The sequence below is a fragment of the Podarcis gaigeae genome (genome assembly GCF_964106915.1).
Source record: "Podarcis gaigeae genome assembly, chromosome: 10".
Lineage (NCBI taxonomy): Eukaryota > Metazoa > Chordata > Lepidosauria > Squamata > Lacertidae > Podarcis > Podarcis gaigeae.
This window is the reverse complement of record NC_139686.1, coordinates 37,064,362-37,076,981: the sequence shown is the minus strand read 5'-3', so window position 1 is coordinate 37,076,981 and position 12,620 is coordinate 37,064,362.

The window sequence follows — 12,620 nt, the reverse complement described above, 5'->3', positions numbered from 1 at the left end:
CCAGGTTGGTCGTGGACTTCCGGGCCGTCAATTCGGTGTCAGAACCAGTGGCCTTTCCCATGCCCAGGATTGACGACATTCTGACCAGGGTGAGGAAGGGAAAGATTTTTACCAAGCTGGACCTGAGGGGGGCATATAACCTGATACGGATGAGGAAGGGGGATGAATGGAAGACCACCATGTTCACCCCCCTGGGGATCTTTGAGTATCTCGTTATGCCCTTCGGATTACAGGCGGGTTCAGCCTGCTTTCAGTCCTTCATGCATCACGTCCTGGGACCTCTGCTCTATAAGAACTGTGTAGCCTTCTTAGACGATGTGTTAGTCTACTCAGAGGACGAGGAGCAGCATGTCAGAGATGTCCAGGAGGTCCTAAGCAGGCTGCAAGCAAACCAGCTGTGGGTAAAATTGGAGAAGTGCCAGTTCCATACCAGAGAGGTGGAGTTCCTGGGGTACCGTTTGTCAGACAAGGGGTTGGCCATGGATCCCAGTAAAGTCCAAGCGGTACTGGAATGGAAGACACCCAAAACCAGGAAGGACGTGCAGAGATTCCTGGGGTTTGGAAACTTTTATTGGAAGTTCATCAAAAACTTTGCCCACTTAACGGCACCCATCAGCGATTGTCTCAGTAGTAAGAAGAAATTCGTCTGGACGGAAGAGGCGCAGCGAGCGTTTGAACAGCTAAAGAAAGTGTTTGCGTCGGAGGAGCAGCTCTTGCACGTAGATCTACAGAAGCCAATGAGGGTAGAGACGGATGCATCTGATCGCGCGGTAGGGGCGGTGCTTCTCCAACTGGGAAAAGACAAGTCGGACTGGAGACCGTGTGCCTTTTTCTCGCGGAAGTTGAATAAATCCGAAAGGAACTACACAGTGTACGACTGGGAACTGCTCGCCATTCTTGAAGCTTTTCGACGGTGGCGACACCTGCTGATTGGAGCACAGCACAAGGTGCAGGTGTGCACGGACCACAAAAACCTGGAATATTGGAGAACGGCCCGAGTACTGAACCAGAGACAAGTGAGATGGGCACAGGAGTTCTCCAAATTCCATTTTGAGATTCGCTATGTACTGGGACCAGAGAACGTCAGGGCGGACGCTCTCTCTCGAAAGCCCGAGTATATGGAGGGGGAGGGAGCACCCGAAGAAAGACATATCATCCCAGAGGACCACTGGGTTTGTGGAGCAGCATTGGTGGGGCAAAGGGAACTGGTAGAAGGGACAGAGAACGATGAATACGCCCAAGATAAGCTCAGAGGGCTCAGGAGAGCCGGGGAGAACACAGGGGGGGTTGAAGAAAGGAATGGGGCGTTGTATTACAAAGGGGCATTGTACATACCGGAAGGGGAATTGAGGGGTAGAGTACTCAAACAACTACACGACAGCCCCACCGCAGGGCACTTTGGGCAGCACAAAACCAAGTGGTTAGTTACCAGGCAGTTCTGGTGGCCCAAGGTGAGGGAAGATGTAAGAGAGTATGTAAGGGGGTGCGACCGCTGCCAGCGAGCAAAGGGGGAGAGGGCGGCACCGGCGGGTTTGCTGGAACCATTACCCACACCCGAACGGCCATGGGAGGCAGTTTCCATAGATTTTATGACGGATTTGCCCAAAGCCAAGGGGAAAACGGCTGTCATGGTGGTAGTAGACCAGTTAACCAAGATGTGCCACTTTATAGCCTGTTCACATGCGGTAACAGCGGAAGAAACCGCCAGGTTGTTTATAGAACACATTTTTAGGTTGCATGGCGCCCCCTTGAGGGTGGTCTCAGACAGAGGGAAGCAATTTACGTCCAGGTTCTGGAGGAAGCTCATGAGCTTATTGCATGTAGAGGTCAATTTCTCGACCGCCAGACACCCGGAAACGAACGGGCAGGCGGAAAGGGCAAACGGTATTCTGCAACAATATCTGAGGTGTTATGTAAATGACAGAGAGAATGATTGGGTAGAGAAATTGGCCCTGGCCGAATCCACCTACAATAACGCGGAAAATGTGTCCACGGGCATGAGTCCATTTATGGCCAATTACGGGTGTCACCCCAGGGCCTTTCCAGGGGAAGGAGGGGAAAGATGGAGTGTACCGGCCGCGGAACATTTTGTGGAAGAAATGGAAGCTATACATCAACAGCTCAAGATGAATTTGGATAGGGCCAAGGAAGAATACAAGAAGCAGGCAGATAGGAGCAGAAGGGAAGGCGAGACCATAAGGGTGGGGGACCAGGTGTGGTTGTCAACAAAAGGGTTGCCCTTCAAGGGCGGGTGCAAGAAATTGAGACTGAAACGACTGGGACCCTTCGAAGTCATACAACAGGTCAATCCGGTGGCCTTCAAACTCAGGTTGCCAGACAACATGAAACTGCATCCAGTATTCCATAGGTCATTACTGTCACCGTACCGGGAGGGGCGGGAATCTTTGGGACGTGAAGGTGAGGTTCCCGCGGCACCGGAAGTAGAAGAGAGGGAAAGCAGTAGTCATGTAGCAGAAATACTCGACTCTTGGTGGAAAGGTAAACAGGTGGAGTACTTAGTGGCATGGGAAGGGGAACCAGAGTCCGAAAATACCTGGGTACCGGCAGAAACGGTTGATGATGAGATTTTAGTAGGAACGTTTCATCTCCGGTACCCAAGGAAGCCTCAGCCCTTGGCTAGGTTCTGGGAGGAACACTTTGGCACCACGGATGAAGAAGGGGAGTTCGAGGGGTTCCCAGAATCAGGACAAGAAGAGGAAGAAGAATCAGAAGGGAAGAAGGGAAGAAGGGACAGTAGTAGGTGGAGGGCGGTTTTCGAGTCATCCGAAGATGAGGAGGAGTCTTTCAGGGGGTTCCCAGCCTCACCACCCAGAGAAGAGGGGGAAACGGGGGGTGAGGGGGGTCCTGGAGGAGAGGTGGATGTCAGGGAACTGCCATCGGAGAGTCAGGTGGTGGAAGGGCTCAAGGAGGTTAGGAGACCCTCGGATGCTGAGGAAGGAACCAGCAGGGGGAGAGAGAGAGTTCCCGCAGAAACTCAGTCGGAGGGATGGCTCCAAGATACTTCCAGTGAGAACAGTGGAGAGGTTTCTGGACCTCCGCTGGGGACGCCCACTCCGCGCAGGAAACTGTCACGCAGAGATTCCAAAAGGAGAGTTTCCGTTAAGGAACTCCTATGTTGGCGTAAATTCCGGAAGCGCCCACTGACGGATTCTGCCAGCGATTGAGGCAGCCATGCACCCATGGCTCCGCGGACGGGGAGAGTTTAGAAACTGATTGCAGGAGTTAAGAACTCAGCCATTTACGCACAAGCAGCCCCTTAACCCATCACAAGAACAATAACAAAATATGTAGGGTTGATAGCTTTGTTTCTGGGAGCTTCTTGTGGGATCATTAGCTGCAAAACAGATGAATATTCATCAGCTGAAGCTTCACCACAGCACTATGTCTCTGCTAAAAAAAAGGCTGTACCTGTTGAATGTCTGTCTTTCATGCGGCCATTAAAAAGCCCCCCACAGACTCACTCTACACTTGCTTGGCAACTACATGACTAATGCTGAACCCACTAACAGGCTGGCACACTTTATTTTTGTTTGGAGTGGAAGAGGAGAAGGTAAAACCAACTGTTTGATTTAGCCTGCAATCCTTTGCACTCTTACCTGAGAGGAAGTCTGACTGAGCATAGTGGAAGTTATTTCTCAGTAAACATGTATAGGATCACGAAGATTAGAAAGTCGGTGTGAGCTAAACTTCTGCAAGAGCACTTCCTAGCAGATACATTATTTCATATGAGATCTGCAGCACTTAACAATGTTTCTGGAGCTCTGTTTGGAATTCCTCATGATTTTCAAAGGAGAAGGATAGATGGCACAGAGGTAAGAAACTAACAGTGGAAAGTCATCTGGTTTCCTCAGATCTCTGCCTACTATTTTATAAACCTTTCTCACAGAAAATGAGTTGCAAACTGCTAATTAGTGTGGCTCACTTTTTCACTAGAGTCTGTGCTTCTGTAGATTCCCTTCTCCGCTGCATTCCCTCATATCCAATTTTCCCTCTGTGGGAAAGTTAGTGAACCAGAAGCTGCTGCACAGCTTCTTTTTCTGTTTTCTTAAATATATATATATATATATATATATATATATATATATATATACACACACACACAAATTTACTGTGGAAAACAAGAAGTCATATGCAAACAAACCAACATACAATCTAAACACTAATCATTTAAACAAAAAACGGAATCTCCATATAAATGATTAAAACACACTGTAATAAATAGCTTAGATTTCTTACATGCAACAAATGCCTTAAATAGCTCAACTTCTCTCACATTTCTCAAATAAGAAATTCCTTGCATATCTCACATCTCCTAAATACCTTGAAAATCTCAAATAAGAACTTACCCCAACAACTAAAAGCACTGTCGGTGGGATTCCCCTAATGAATCCAGTCAGCGAAATTCTGCACAAGGGACTCTTTTGGGGGGGGGGGGTTGTTTGTTTTACAATATTCCTTTATCAGCATTTGGTATATTTTTGAGAATTCTCCACGCTTGTTCTTTTTGAATAATATCTCACAATCAGTTTTCTTATTTCTTGTTTGTGTTCCAAATTACCTAAGTGGGGTTTTATTTTATTTGAATATATTGAATACCCCTCCATAGTTTCAAATGCACCTGCTTGCCATTATCTTTCTGATTTTATTTTATTTTTAAAATCAAACTTGAGTTTTACTGTGGGCCAGTTGCAATTTGGGCCAGACCGACTCTGCTAGCCCCTTTTGCCTTCTGCTCCAGACATATGGACTGCATTATCCAGCCACCCCCTTCTCCCATTTGTGCTGTCAGAAGTGGAAACTATGAAGAGGCCACTTCTAACAGGCTGTGCCCAGAGAGTCTCCTGGACATTAATAAATGTAGCCACAGGAATCAAAATACAAGGGCTTTATTTAGAGCTTTAAAAGGTTTGTGCCACCACAGATTTCCCATAAGGAAGGAGTAGAGGGCACTCAGAGAAGATTTAGGCCAATCATTCCTCATTTTCAGTGCTTCTGCCCCCTTTAGCTCAAATTGCAAGTGACAGCAGGAGACCCTCTTACCCATTATGCTTCAATTAGCTTGAATTGTCAGCAACAGTAGACCTATTACATTCAAATTGTTGTCCTTTTCTAAGGAAAGCTATTGGCTGGTCACAATGGTGCTTGTCAAAGGCAGCTGTCTGGTAGCTACCCTATCCTTGCTTTCTGGGCAGAAAAAGGGAACGGAATATGGCAAACCATTCTAATTTTGAAAACCTGATGAGAAAAGTGCCTGGGGTACAAAAGAAAGCACCTCTTTGAGGTAACAAAACTGTACTAAAGGGGTCTTGAAAAATTATAGTGTTTGATAAGGCTCACAACACCAGTGGTTCAGCAAAGAAGATGTGAAAACTGCTGGGTCAAAGAACAATGTAACTAAGCCTTCCCCATCTTACTGCCATTGAGATGATGTTGGATACCAACATCCATCAGCCCCAGACATATTGGCCAGTTGTAGCCTAACAATGTCTGGAGGGTACCAGGTTGGAGAAGAAAGGCTGGTGCAGCTTTGCTGCCTACAGACAGTACCACAAAGAAGGAGTGAAGTCAGTGGCTTCCATCACAGACTGTGTGAGTTACAGCTGCTCAGCCCCTCTCTCTTACCTCAGAGGGCCTTGGAGTCAGCTGTTGACTCTTAACTGACCACTGGCAACAAGGGAAGATTGGCTTCCACCACAGGCTGATGGAGACCCAACTGCTCAACCCTACTCTCTTATCTCAGAGGATTCTGGTGAGAGCTGCTGCCTTGGAAGACACAAGAGACAAGCAAGGAAGAGAGTCAGAATAAACCTAGTTCCTTGAAAGACTACTATGGGAAGCTGCTAGACTTCATGAGAAGCAAGTTGGCTGAAGCTTGAACTCTCTAGTCAATGTCAGCTCAAGTATCAAAACCCAAATTACACAAGGTCGCACTATGAGATCACAACAACTCCAGCCCTGGTGGGGTGATTCTGACCAGGACAATATAAGGTTGTTAATCAGATTCACCTTATTCAGGGCTGGCATCAATGCCTGGCATCCTTGGGCAGCTGCAAGGACTCCATGGTGGTGTCAAGACCAGCTGCTGATGCCTGTTCTGGGCACCCCTCAGTCTCTTCCCCAGCCTGGCATGTAGCCATTTTTACATGAAACCTTTTCAGCCTTAGTGCCACATTCCCTTCTGAGGAGCCACATATTTTAACTTTGTATAGGAGGCTGGTTTCTGCACACACACTCACACACTCCTTGCAGAGCTCAAGGACAAATTCCAACCAGGCAAAAACACTGAAGGAGGGTGTGGAGCAAGACTTGTGAGAAATATAGCCTGGGGAAGGAGGGTGTGGCTGAAGGGGGGGGGGATGACCTGGGAAAATCAGATAGAGAGGCCAGGGTGAGGGGCTGCATTTGGCTCCTGGGGATGAGGTTCCCCACCCCTGGCCTAATGGAGAGGGTTGTTGTGAGAAGTAAATCAGATAAATACTCTAAAGCATTTCTTCATTATTACAGTATCTTAACTGTGCAAATAGCTACATCTTGGTTGCCATCAGGAGAAAAAACACTGTAAAACACCCATTTAAGTCATGAAAGCAAAATGGAGCAAGTAACAGTTACTTATTTATTTGAAATATTTATATGCCTCCCTGTAGCTATGTTCTCAGGGTGGGTGGCAACGAGACATAAACAAATTAAAACGTGTGCAGGACCTTAATAAAACATACACAAAGAGTACTCTTCCACCCATTTTGATGTGCTGGTGATTTTAATGCCTTGTCGGTGTTAATAAATGTAGCCACAGGAATTACCTGTGTAACCCTTCAGATAAACCTTATACCAATTAATACACCCATAGCATTTTTGACAAAATGACAAATCTTTGTAGCACCACAGATTTAAGAAGGCTTTCTTTTTTTTTCTTTTTTTTGGTGAAAAGTTTCCTGAAAGTAATAGCAGTGTTAACAGATACTTTGATTTAGTGGCTTGTTAATTTGTTCCTATATGATTAATGCGATTGCAGAATAGATTTTGCACATTACCCGTATGGTATTTTTAAAGCTTTGCTGCATAGCCATATGTTGGTGTCCAACTAATGGTTTGAGGACTGGTGTTCATAAATTGTTTAAAAATATCAAAAATTAGGTATGCAAGCTTTAAAACCATGTCTAAATGATTCACTGATTGTGAAAGGGTTTAAAAGCAACCTACATTCATTGTATGGTATATGTGCTGTGTAGTTAGATATGTACTAATCCTCTAGAGTAAGGAGAGTTGATTGGATAAAATATTTTGGCCACAAGACTAGATCCCTTGTTGCATGTATTTAATTCCAGCAGATATAACAGGAATGTATATGCATGTCAGAATAAGACCTATATTTTATATTCCAGCTCTATACACAATCTTTATATCAGTTGAATGGCCATGTCTTCTACCAAAGAATCTTGGGAAATGTAGTTCAGTGGGTATTCTTGGTTATAGATCTGTTGGCAAGAGGGAACAACTGTTACAGTTACAATTAAGCTAACACTCTAGCTATACTCTTAGACAGTATATACAGACATTACTGTATATTGCATTCTGTCCAATGCCTCTGAAAGGGTCAGGGCTGTGAAATAAGGGACACCTAAAGCTTTGATAACTGCAAGCAGTGAGGGTTTCCCATATCAGCCTAGAATAACCACCCCTGGTGAGTCTATTTCAGAAATGGACTCGCCAGGGGTGGTCATTCCAGGTCATGCACGAAGGTCTCCAGCCAAGATGTCTGTGGGGCTTACCATGGTGACACTCTCAAGCATTTTGCCGTGTGACTTGAGAGATCCTGCCTTGCTTTGGAAAATGGAGGTCAAATTACCGCATAAAGTGCCGCATAAAGGGCCAAGCGTCAATGTAGAAGCAGAAAGTAAAACTGTAAACCCACAGCAGCTGCCTGCAGACTGGCAGACTTGTGCAAGAAGCAACCTTCCAGCCTTCAAGAACGAGTGTGTGCTTTTTAGAAAGAAAAAAGAAAAAGCAAGAACGAAACGCAAGAAACAGATCTTTAAAAATCAAAACATTCAAATTCCACAGAATGCATCTGATGAGCCCAGATTGGAGAAGTGAAATCAGCAAAGCAAAGTTGCACTGGACTCAAAGTTATGGCACTGCCTTCTTCTGTGTTATATGAAAATGCTGATTTCAATTTAAAAGTTTGGGATTAGGATTGTAGATTTTATCCATGGGACCTGCAAGAAAATGTTGTTTTGGGGTACTCCTGTTCAGTCAGCTGACTGCACCCTCCTTCACAAGAGGTCCATAGGGTGGCAACACAATAATGGGCCTTTTCTGCAGTGGCTCCCTGTCTGGAATGCTCTCCCCAGAGAGGCTCGCCTGGCACCTTCATTGCATATCTTTAGGCACCTGGCAAAAGTGTTTCTCCATAACCAGGCTTTGGGCTAATTAACATTCTATGGTCTTTTAAATGTGTTTGTGGGAAAAGGTTAATTGTCCCCCCTTTTGTTTTATTATGTATTTTGTGTTCTTATTTTGTATTTTTATGTTGTAAACCACACTTGGACCTCTGGGTGAAGGGCGATATATAAATTTAATAAAGAAAATAATCTTGAATTCTTCCTTTGATTTCTATGGGCAGCTCTCACTTCCGTTCCTGGAGACATTTAAAAGTAGCTTCTTAGTGAGAGAATTCTGCCTGGGCAATGAGGTGCTTCTCCCCAACCAGTTATATCTATGTGACTCTACCTCCATGTTTGCCAAGTAATTCCATTCCATTCACCTCACCTCTGTTTTCCTCTTTTCTATCTCTTTTTTCACAACAGTTGTCCACAGTCCTTCTTGAGCTGTTTGGGGGGGGGACCCTCTCATGGTTGGGTTATTCCTAAGGTTGTTTTTTTTGTGTGTAGCCCTACAAATCAGAATCAGTGGACACCCCCTCCCCCAACTTTGTATGTGGGTGGTATAGATTTGGCTATGTAAATGCAAGCACTCAGAGACTTGAGATCAGTATTAATATGTAGATGACAGCTTAGGGGAAATCTAATGAATTATATTTTATTGATTGGGTGTCTTATGGTTTGCATTATATGCTGTGAACTGCCCTGACACCTCCCTTGGAGCCATTTGTGGGAATTTAAAGATCAGTGAAGGAACGAATAAATAGATGGATAACTAACTAAACAATTTTCCATTTTAGTGCTCCAGTAAAGTCTTTGACATCAGCTTTGAATAGAGGCCAATATGAGGCTTAGAAATGCATTCCGTCTCATGAAATCATTGACGTGTGTGTGTGTGTGTGTGTGTGTGTGTGTGTGTGTGTGTGTTGTGTGTGTGTAACTTGCCTCATCGTTTTAGCTTCTGGCATCTTCAATCCCTTCATCCTCCTTTCACCCTGCAAAGATTCTGACTGAATAATTAGGCTCAGTTGTGCCCGATTACTTCCTAGCTAGGGGCACCTCAGTGAACTGACCCTGATAGATAAATAAATAAATGTGCCGGGATTAAACTCAGAAATCCTCCTGTCGCTGATTGTCTGGCAGGGTTTTCCAGCAGGACTCCTGCAGAGCTACTATATGTCCTGGCTGCAGCGTTCCCCTGACAATCTCCAGGAAATACAACCAAAAGGCGTTGTATATGGCAGGACTAAATTGTGGGCCTCTTCTCAAGTGGCCAGATTCTCCGCCTTAACAAAAAACTAAGGCCAAAATGCAAAGTCAGTGATCCAAAGCTCTGACATTCTTAGACTGAGAGGGATGAAGAGAGGAAGTTGAATTAACAGTTTATGGGAGAGGGGGAGCGGGGGTGTTTTATCTCTGTCAGAGAGATATGCATTAATCCACCAAGGTTATTCCAGTTGTGCAAGAAAATAACCAAGGCCACCAGCTGAGTAATTAAAAAGCTAACCATGCTAATTTTTTCCATCAACAAGCTTTTGGTGAATGGCAAATTTCCCTCAGGGAAAAAAAAAAGGAAAGAATACTAACTTAAAAGTGCTGCAGCAGTCTGCAAGCCAAGTAAATCCGGCTATGGCTACTATTTTTAGGGATTTAAAACCTTGGCTTCGGCAGTGCTGTGGTGGCTAGAATAAGAAGATTTTGCAAGTGTGGAGGATTAGCCCCAGAGGCAGTTGTATGACAAAGCAATATATTTGCAAGAGGAGAAATGGAGAATGGAGGTCCATCCTTTTTCTTTAAACAGAGAGAGAGAGAGAAAATTTGATGTGCTAAAGCAGAAGTGGAATGCGTCCATTCAAAATTACCTTATAGCTCCATGTTGCATGAATAGTTCACCTTCCAGAAAAAAGATCTAGCCAAAATCAAACAGAATGGTTTCGCTGTGCCACAAACGAGAATATAATGATGGGAACAAGCAAGCTTTTTAAATTGAAGTTACTCTCCTAAAAGCAATGGGAGTACTGCTATGCATGTGGTTGCCAGCTAGTCCTCCCCGCTGCCACCACATTATCACAGCTGGCTTTCGCTTAATCCTCTGATGTGCTGCTAACCAGGATACCTAAAGGCTCATCTCTGCTTGCACAGTGATGGGGATAATGAAGTACAATGATGTAAGGACTTTTGGTTCTTTTTAACCATTTCACATTTCAGCTTCCCCATAAAACGAGTCTCTCTGAAAATCTGCAACAGGCTCGCCAAATATTGAAGGTGTCAAGTGCTTCATGGTCTTTATCCTTGTGGCTAGTCTGGAAGTGCCAACTGGTGAAAAATATCCCTGGCACACATCACGCCAGTGCTTAAAAACTTGCACTGGCTGCTCATATGTTACTGGACCAGAGTCAAGGTTCTTGTATTAACTTAAAAGGTAAAGGGACCCCTGACCATTAGGTCCAGTCGCGGACGACTCTGGGTTGCAGCACTCATCTTGCTTTATTGGCCGAGGGAGCTGGCGTACAGCTCCCGGGTCATGTGGCCAGCAGGACTAAGCCGCTTCTGGCAAACCAGAGCAGCGCATGGAAACACCGTTTACTTTCCCACTGGAGCAGTACCTATTTATCTACTTGCACTTCGATGTGCTTTCGAACTGCTAGGTTGGCAGGAGCAGGGACCGAGCAATGGGAGCTCACCCCTTCATGGGGATTCGAATCGCCAACCTTCCAATCGGCAAGCCCTAGGCTCTGTAGTTTAACCCACAGCGCCACCCGCGTCCCTTACAAGGTACTTAACAGTTAGGGTCCAGAGTATCTTGAGGACTGCCTGATCCTTTATTTGCCTGCCTGATTAATGAGATCCACAGGGAGTCACTGGTGGTAGCCACTTGAGGCTCAGATGCAGTGTTCATAACTGCCAGAAGTCATGTGTTCAGTGCAGGGGGCAGAAGCCTGTGGAACTCCCTTCCAACTGATAGGCCATTGGCACGATCCAGCAGGCTCTTCTTATGTTCTTAAGAATGCCCTGTCAAGTTACATTTGTGTTGCAACAGGGATTGTGCAGGAGATAGCCCCCATTGATTATGTCCTTGGATTTTTGAACATTTTTTTATTTAAAAAAATCATGTCTGATCTCCTCCATGCCCACCTTCTGCAGCTATTTCAGACTTCTCTTTTCTGTGAGTTCTGATGAAAACAAACCTCATCTATACATCTAGGGTAAATGTGCAGATCAGAACTTACCGTAATTACAGTGGTACCTTGGCTTAAGAACTTAATTAGTTCTCAAGGTCCATTCTTAACCTGAAACTGTTCTTAACCTGAGGTACCACTTTAGCTAATGGGACCTCCTGCTGCTGCCGCGCGATTTCTGTTCTCATCCTGAAGCAAAGTTCTTAACCCGAGGTACTATTTCTGGGTTAGCGGAGTCTGTAACCTGAAGCGTCTGTAACCCAAGGTACCACTGTATCCTTTAATTAATCACACTTCTCCATTTTTTGAGATGCGGTTCTATGCTCAGGAAAAAGACCCAGAATATTTTTTTAAAAAATGTGTATTGTAGAATAAAGCATATTTAGAGATCCATATCTATGTATTTAAACATATTTAAAGCAAGCATTTAAAAGAACTTTTAAGTATGGATTCAATAGTATTTAAATGTTTTTTATGCAGATAAATGCAGAGAAACTTATGATTAATGCAGGTGATCCAGATAATGGACAGTAAGCAGAGTCATCAGTCCATCCCCAGGGGCGGAGGAAGGGGGGTGCGGTGGGTGCAGACCGACCCAGGTGTCACCACTGAGGAGGGTGACAAAATGCCAGGCGGCACTCACCACGGGTCCTGCACCATGCCTGAACCACACTCTCCTAGGAGAGACATGGTGGCTTGGGCATAGGCAGGCTCCATGCTGCCCAAACAGTCCACCTACTGCCTCCCCCCCCAGCTGTAGGGCGGCTGAATGGGAGGAGGCAGGCAGACTTGGGAGGCCCCGTAGTGCGCCCTCCCCAGGTGCCTGAGAAGCTTCCTCTGCCGCTATTCATCCCTAATGTCCACAGAATCATAGAATCGTAGCGTTTGAAGGAACCCTGAGGATAATCTAGTCCAACCTCTGTTCCATACAGGAATTGAACCTGCAACCTTGGCATTATCAGCATTATACTCTATCTAACTCACCTATCCAGGCAGCATGTAACATGCAGGGAGACTAAGTTGCTTTGACAGCCCCAAA